Raw genomic sequence first — 9,439 nt, forward strand, 5'->3', positions numbered from 1 at the left:
GTGTAGTATCTCATGTTTCTGTGCCATATATATTGTTGAAAATAATTCATTTATTCTTTCTTTTAATGCTCAAAATCACTTTTTGTCATTAATAATTTCTTCTTTTGAAGTGATTCAGTTTGAAATAATAAAATAAATAAGAATTATCCAAAAAGAAATCAATGTTCATGGAGCGATCACATCTAATATTCTTGACCTTTATAGAATTAATTAATATGCATAAAATTATAGAAAAATAATAGGACCACCTTTAATTATCTTTATTCGGCTTACTCCTTTTCACTTGTTTGATCGGTCTCGCCCATTGGTCAATACTACATTAATTTCTTTTTTCGTGAAAAATACATAGACTAGACCAAATAAATTTGAACATCATTATGTTTAATTACTTTCAATTTAATACCACTAGATGCTAAATTAAATCTTCAAAGATTCTTGTATCTTTCACAATTTATGGTAGAACATCAGTTAATAAAGTCAAAGTTTAGTTCAGTTTAGTTTAGTATTCTTTTGTTCTTCCTTTTATGATGCATTAGTAGGATGGAAAAATATCATTTGTTGTTAAAAAAAATGTGAATCTTGAAAATTAACCAGAGGGAAATAAAATTGGGAAACTTTTGCATTGTGAAATATGCGTTCGTAGGAGCAGCATTGGTTTAGATTAATCTTCATCTTAGATACTAGAATTTGAGTTTTCTCATTCTTAGTTGATTTATCAATAAAACAAGTAACAACCCTGGTAAAAAAATTGAATTGCCACTTAAATAGTAGAAAAGACAAGTAAGAACTCCAAACTTTACTAAGTTCGTATGGGTTTTTTTGTTTTCCTCAAAACTATTCATCATCACTAGTTGTGAGCAAATGACTTTTAATAAATTTGTTTCAAGATTCAATGGATTCAAATGAATCGCTGATTTTTCAATTCTGAAAATAACCTAAAAGATTTAATTACTTCAACGCTTGAAAGATTTCTTGAAATTGTATATTATTTCCCTATGTTTTGAAAATAATAGTATGGGTAGGGATATCAACGAGTGGAGTCAAGTCGACTCGAGAGCCGAAATTTGAAGCTCGGGCTCCATTCGAGTAAATATGGTTCAAACTTTTTTGGCCCAAGCCGAACTGAGCTTTTGCTAGGCCAAAAAATCTAAGCTCGACCCGAGCCTTGTCAAGACGAGTCGAGCGGGCTCGTGTTTTCTTTTATTTTTTAAAAAAATTGAAATACGGGTCAAAGCAGCTACTATTGCATTAACAAGGTAGTTAAGGCAGCAGGTGTAGTTGCCTTCACAAAAAGTGGTTTCAAAGAAAATTCAGCTAAGGGTAGAAGGGTAAAATGCATGAACTGGCTGCAAAACTCTGGTGACGGATTCAAAAACAAGATGAACAAGAAGTGCAGTAGTTCTACAATGAAGTGGGCGTAAAGAGGGAGAGGTGTTCAAGGTTTGGTTACACAACAGACAAGACATGAAGAAGAGACAAATCTAAGGCAAAATTAAGGGAAAATTGTAGTCACGGTACCAAACTTTTCGTTTATTAGCAGACTTTGTTCTAACTTTTCATTTGTGTCATCTAAGGTACCAAACTTTTAAAAAAATTTCAACTGGAGTCCAAATGGATGGAAAGCATTAGTTGATCAGAATAATTAATTTTGACTAAATGTAAAAGGGCAAAATGATAACTTTACAATTTTAACATAGGATAACTTTTAAAAAATTCAATAAAAAAATGGCTACCACTATTCACCTCCTCCTTCACTAACCCAACCCTACCCCGCTTTTCTACCCCACCATGAAAATCAACCACCAATTCTGATCCTGCGATGGTTAAGGCAGCGTGGGTTCCATGGCCATCCTTGTCTCTTGCAAATCTTGATTCCTTGGACTTGTCAATTGGGCCCAGAGTAGCCTCATAGCCTCTTGCGAAATACCTATTGAAGACTGACCAATAATTCAAGTTTCAACAACCAGATGTTTATGAAAATAATCCGTTAAAAATTGAATAAAACGAAGATGATGCCTAGCTCCAATCAATTTATTGTTACAGTTTGATTCAGTGAATTTTGTTCCAGTTGCACATTCTCCTTCCATGAACTTAGGATTGGCCCAAATCCAGTATCATCGAAGCTTTTACTTTCTGGGCAGACTCCGGTATCCAAAACTCCAACGATGACTTCACTCTCTTGCAGATCTTGATTCATTGGACTCGTCAATTGGGCCTAGAGTAGCCTCATAGCCTCTTGCGAAATACCTATTGAAGACAGACCAATAATTCAAGTTTCAACTACCAGATGTTTATGAAAATAATCGGCTAAGAATTGAATAAAACGAAGATGTTACTTGGCTCCAATCAATTTCCTGTTACAGTTTGATGCAGTGAATTTTGTTCCAGTTTCACATTCTCCTTTCCATGAACTTAGTATTGGCCCAAATCCAGTATCATCGAAGCTTTTACTTTTTGACCAGACTCCGGTATCCAAAACTCCAACAACAACTTCACTCACAGAGTCAGACTCAGGGAGCACGACGGCGTTTTGTTCGAGACCCAGAAACGAAGGGGTTGGGTAGGAAAGGTAGGTGGGGGATTGGTTAGTGAAGGAGGTGAACGGTGGTAGCCATTTATTTTTCTTTTTTTTATTGAATTTTTTTAAAGTTATCTCATGTTAAAATTGTAAAGTTTCCATTTTGCCCTTTTACATTTGGTCAAAATTAATTATTCTAATCAACTAACAGTCAAACGGATGGTTTCCATTTATTTGGACTCTTGCTGAGATTTTTTTAAAGGTTTGATACCTCAGATGGTACAAATAAAATGTTTGAATAAAGTTTACTAATAAACGAAAGGTTTGGTGTCGTTGCTGCAATTTTCCCTAAAATTTAATGCACACATCATTTGACATTTTCTGTTTTTAAGGACTAGATTATTAAATATTGCCTATTTGATTTGTCTAATTTTCCATGAAAACACATTTTTCATTTTCCACCTTTTTAGATTGTTTGATTGCAAAATTTTCTTGGCAATTCTATTTCTCTCTCTCCTTCCACACATGTGCAATTTTCTTGGTTTGGTGGAAAACCAATTCCCACCAAAGTCCGAACCCATGGGAATTGGTTTTTCAACCACGTCTTTTTTTTATTTATTATTTTTTTTTGGCAATTGGAACAAATTTTATCCACAATTGTAAAAAAATTATATCCCTTTAATTGGCAATTTTCATGAAAAATAAAGTTAAACGAATACTAAAAGATCCAAAATTTCAACATTTTTCAAGTGAAAAATTATACTAATGAAACACATTTAATTAACAATTCTCAAGAAAACAAGTTCTAGGCAATTCAATTTCCTATAACTTGTTTTCTTTCCACCCAAATTTCATTCTTGCAATCAAATGGACCCTTAGGGTAATAATGAAATTTTGGTGGAAAGAAAAAGAATTTCAAGGAATTAAATTGCCTAAAACTTGTTCTATTGAGAATTGTCAATTAAATTGTTTGATTGGTATAATTTTTCACCTAAAAAATATTAAAATTTTGGATTTTTTTGTATTCGTTTGGCTTTCTTTTTCGTGAAAATTATCAATTAAAGAGATAAAATTTGTTACAATTGTAAATAGAGTTTGTTTCCATTTGAAAAAAAAAAATGGAAAACCCAATTCCCATCAAAACCAAAGGAAATTGAATTCCTTGAAAACCAAGAAAATTGGAAAACCAATTCCATAAAAAATTTTGCCACCAAACATACATTTTTGGATGGAATTCCATGAAAAATCAAGCCCATCAAACAAGCCCTTAGATTGTATGAAAACCCATTAGCATGTAGGAAATGATGAACTAATCACCTGTTATCACTTCCAATTTTCACTTTTCTCGAATTTAGAGGACTGATATTCCCAGGTCCTAGTTTTCCCTGGTATTAATATTTGATCATTTGGAGTTAAATAATATTCAACTTAATCTTCGTTTAAATGAATCCATCACTTGTATAGTTCTGATCGTTTGGGATTGAATCTTTTCCTCTCTCTTGCTAAGTAACATGGTTTTTTAGATATTAGATATTTTATCAATAACAATAATGAAAACACAATTCTTTTTTTTTTTTTTCTACTCATTACGAGCCGGAATCGGCCCATGACATGGCCCAGCCCTCGTGGCTCAACGAGCTGCACAAGTTTGCTTGGGCTTGAGTTGATGCCCATAAATGGGGCCCGACCTGACCCTCAACTCGATTCTTCCGAATCATGAGCTAGCTCGAGCTTTTTGAGGACAAAGTCACAGGTCATCCAAGCTAGCTAACCAAATTTACACTCCTAAGTATTGGAGACAAGATGTATTAATGCAATGAATAGGGCAATATATCGAAACTGTTATATTGTATTTGTGGTGGTTTGTTGTAGATAGGGATGGCAAAAAAAATCCGTACGGGTATGGGACGAGGATGATTTCCCTGAAGCAATTATGGGAAACATAGTCCCCGCCCCGTTTAAAGATAATTTCAAATTTAAATTTTTATCAAACAAAAATAATAGATTTATCATCATTTCTAAAGAGAACATAAGTTGTTTTTAAAAAATTGGTAAAAAAAAGTAATAATATTTACTATCCTAAAAACATAAAAATATAACAGCAAAAAATAAAATATATAAAAAAATAAAAATAAAAAATAAATGGGGTCATAAATATGGCAGGGGATCTGCCCCGTCCTGCTTTAATCGGGTATGGGTATGAGCATGGGGTAAGATAACAAAAATATCTGACGGGACGGGGGTGAGAATAACCAACCTGTCTCATATCCACCGCGTTGTCATCTCTAGTTGTAAACACCTTTTCTAAACATGGTAACTTACAATAATCCACTTATAAAATACGATCAAGCTGCAAATACAGAATTTTTTAACAGAAAAATCTAACAGACAACACACGGTGTGATATCATTGGAAGATGAAAAAAAAAATTGTCTACTTATGTTTTGCTATGTCAATGTCGATACAAGTCTTGTTAAATTTTTCATGTACTTATGATTTTATTGTATAAAATTCTATCAATCATTTCTATCAATCATTTATTGTTTGAATATTAAACAATCAAAGATAATATCATAATTTTATTTCAAACAAACTTCACATAAAATAAGTAAATCAATACACTGAAATCACAAAGCTCTTACTATCTCAGCTACATATGTGGTTGAACCCATGCACTTGAAGTGTGTCACATCCTATTATCGAAAATAAATAAAGACATTTTGCAACTTTGCTGGCAATCTTTCGTACTTTCAAGTTCTTTTTTATAAAACGAATAAGTGGCTTCATAATGAAATAAAACGAAAAAATTAATTTCCATTGGAAATAAAATAAAAGAGGAAACTACACTATATATCAATTTTTTGCTTTGCATTTTCAAAAATGTCAATTTTTAGAAGTGTTTGCAAGATTGTCATTTTTGGACTTTTGCCCCTCTAGATAATTTAAATATCCTACATGTCCTTCATTAAATGAGATCTGACCATATGAAAAATTGTACAAAAAACTAAAAAATGTCACATCAAATAATTGAACTTTTAAATTTAAAAAAAAATAAAACCAAAAACAAAAACAAAAAATACAATTCAATGTATCGTTCAAACACATGACTACTCTACGGATAATTTATGTGACCTATATGTTACAATGAACTATCATTCTAGATAGTTAGTTTCAATTATTCTCGACAGATAACTAAATATCGATAAATGAGTTCAGTCATCCGTCAATATGAATTGTTATTCTTGACAGTTGAACTGTCGTTCTCAACAGTTAAATGCAATATTTCACAATATATGACAACATCTAGACAAATCAGTTTGGTAGTCATCTATCCACATGTCCAACTTTGGCTCATCCGAACATTACACCTATGTGATTTGGCTTTCTTACATGTGTATGTCGCATTAACATATACTAATTATTATGATATGATTTTTTTGCGTTGTTCTTGTAGATAAATTTTGAATTTCTCGTTCCCGAAAATGGAGGAGGCATAGATTCAAAAGGCGTGTGCCCCGAATGACCAGGAGGGTTCATTGCCTAGTGGGAACAAGGAAGTAAATGGTATATATGCTAATTATGAGGAATTCAAAATTTTAAATACTCTCATCTTATTCTATAGTATACAAACTAGAAATTGATGACACATCCATTAATATTGCAAATATTGTTTTCAACTATATGAATAAGGCATAGAGCTTTGAGTGTCATGCCTGAACAAAGAAGTTCCCTTGGGTTGTGATGTGATGGAGGCAAATGATAAGTTTTTTATTGAAGAAGTTATACTAAGTTGAATTCTAATTATATATTATAAGCATGTTGAGTTGAAAACTAATGTTGAATGTCTTTTCATGACTTAAATGCAGATGATACAATAATGTTGGATGATGCTATAGAGGAAAGTATGCTTCCCATTTCTTACGTTATGGTCCAACTTGAAGGTAAGTCCCAAAAGAAGGATTTATAATATAGATTTTAGGTAGTCGAGTGAATAATTAGATGTTAGTAGGCTATGTTTGGCATTTTGGATAAGTAATTCGGTCATACTACTTTTTCATAGGCGATGTCCCTAACATATCGGTAGTGGCCACCATACACATTGAAGACGACGATGTAGTTAACATAAAGAGGCCACAATCGACATCCATTCACTTTTCTACAATATCTATCAGGGCTCCATACACCAAAAAGAGGAGAAAGAAGTCAAGAATTAGTGCCCCCATGAAGTTTGTTAGTACTATGATAAATATTTTTAATATTTGTATATTAAATGATCATAGTAAGGATAATTCTCCAAGAATTTGATTATAAACACGCTTTGGTGGTTGTATATATTTGTGCTTATGTATCTCCGAGAATTTGACGACCATTAATGTGGACAACATTTGGGTACGTCATCAGATACAATTATTTATTGTAGTCTTGTCATGGATTCATATGGTAACGTCTTTACCGAATATTGTGCAACAACATATCCTTTTGCATCTTATTTGTAGTCAAGTTTGCAAACAACTGTCAACAATGACAAGAGCTTTCTGTTGGTACCGATAGTTTCACTTTTGGGATGTGATGAAATATTTCGCTTGTGAACTTAAATACGACTGATATCTTTAAATGGTAAAACAATTTCAATGATAATAATGCAGATCATATAACTTCAGCATTTGTAACATGCAAAAAAATCACGGGCAAGTTAGAAATAGAAATATTCTATCAGGACTGACAGTTGAACTATCAGAATGTAATGAAGTAATCTGTCTATGTGAATACTTTGTTGTGAAGTTATTGCTAAATGATTGATATTTGCAAACGATAATGATAATATAACTTAAAAATGTACAACGCCATCATTCGGCCATGTAAAATATAACTTCAACTAATTTCAGACATCAAGTATATGTACATGAGTAGTGTTACAATGATGTTGGAATATGTAATCCGATTATGGCCAACTCGACCACAATGAATGCATTTTTTTATTCTTAGGGTAGACTCGTGTCTAAATCGCTTGTATTATGTGGGTGATTTTACCCCCTCTTCACTTCCATTCGTCATCCATATGTTCAAACTTTTTTCATGCAACACAATGAATCTCAAATGATTATTCATACTTAAAAAGTTTATATTACAATAGTAAAAATTTTGCACAATTAATATGTAATAGCATGAAAGTGGCACATTCTCAAATATTTAAACTCATACAATGGCAAAAAGTCAAACCAACCATTGAAATATCTATCCCAATATTTTCCAAGTATAGAATTCCACAATTGAAATATTTGTCATGACAATTTTGAAATGTCTAACCTAATGGTTTCTACTGGTTGAATTCAACAGTTGAGCTGTCGAAACTAACAGGAACCATATATGTGGGTGATTGGAACAAATTCTTCATTGCATTAAGTGTGGTCAACAATATTGCACTATCAAATGATAAAATCTTCTTCCCAAATAATTTGCACAGCAAATCATTAAAGTGGCAATCCTTGAAATTATTTATTGGGTTTGATTAGAAAAAAAAAATTATTCAAAACATTAATGGTAATAATCAATTCTCCACTACATGATAGCATCTTCCCAAATAAATAATTCAATGCTTCGTTAAATATGAAATCATTCACAACATTTTGTAGAGGATTTAAAAATATTTCAAAGATTTCAAAAACCAAATAAATCAATGAATAAGAGTTTCAAAAATTTTAAATATGACCATATTATACTTAGGCACTGTTTGAGCCCCATTATTTTCTCATTAAAATGAAGAATATTACCGTTATCCATTAAATCATCACATTATAACATTAATGATATTCATATCAAGCATTAAATGCTCCTAAAATATGTCACTAAAGGTAATTTGGACCTTTCACACCAAAAAGTAACATTTTTTAGCATCTTAGAGAAAATGAAATTTTTTTCATGGATTTTCAAATTTAGTGACATTTATGAAAATTTCCCAAAATAAAATTGAGTGATCAAATTCTTGCTTATGTGACACAAATGAATTAGTAAAAGAATTAATCAGACTGCTAATAATTAAAGAAGCAGCTACAATACATATAAATTTATCACTGAAATTCTATCTATATTAAAGAAGCCTTGAGGCTCTCTAAATCAATAACTTCTTCAATGGGACCATATATTACACTGTTAAATAAAGATACTGTCACAACCTCATACTCTGACATATTTATTATTTAGTAGTCTACATTTACTAAAAAAATGATGAGGTAAGACAGTATACACCGTGTACTTTTTAGAAAAATGTAGATGTGAATTAATATAGTTGTTAAAAATTTATTGAAATCATGAATTAGTTAACTTGAATACACATAAAGCAATAAAAGCATGACAAGTGCTTTTAGACATATATAATTTGTCTACATTAAATTAGAAATATTGAAATGCCAACTGCATAAATGTGTCTAAGAAAATAAATTCGAGTTATATCCAAGTTCACAATTAGACATGTATTGAGAACTTATCTATTAGTACTTGTGTCAAAGCAAACAATCAAATTTATAATAACATCATACTTACTTATGTCTCTCGAGACAAGAAAATCAAAGCAAATCTAGTGTGCTTGTTCAAGCTCGTCTAGCTAAGTGCAAAGCAAACCAATGACATGGATTAAGGCTAGGAGGAACAGTTCAATTTTGATCACATTAATATCCTCAAAAACTAATAAACATTTGAAACCAAGTATAGAGTGTCTATTTTAATACCTTGAATTGCGGGAACAACTTCGAACCCAAAGTATAGTAGTTCATAACACGAAATATTAGGACAAATAATTAAAGTTAAATAAATATACACTATTATCAAAATTAAACTTCTATAACTTTATCTTCAAACTATTCTAGAAAAGATGTTACACAAATATAATGTGTATTGATTTCAAAATCAAAAAGAAATTCACTT

This window comes from Olea europaea, unplaced genomic scaffold, assembly GCF_002742605.1.
Source record: "Olea europaea var. sylvestris unplaced genomic scaffold, O_europaea_v1 scaffold2657, whole genome shotgun sequence".
Taxonomy (NCBI): Eukaryota; Viridiplantae; Streptophyta; class Magnoliopsida; order Lamiales; family Oleaceae; genus Olea; species Olea europaea.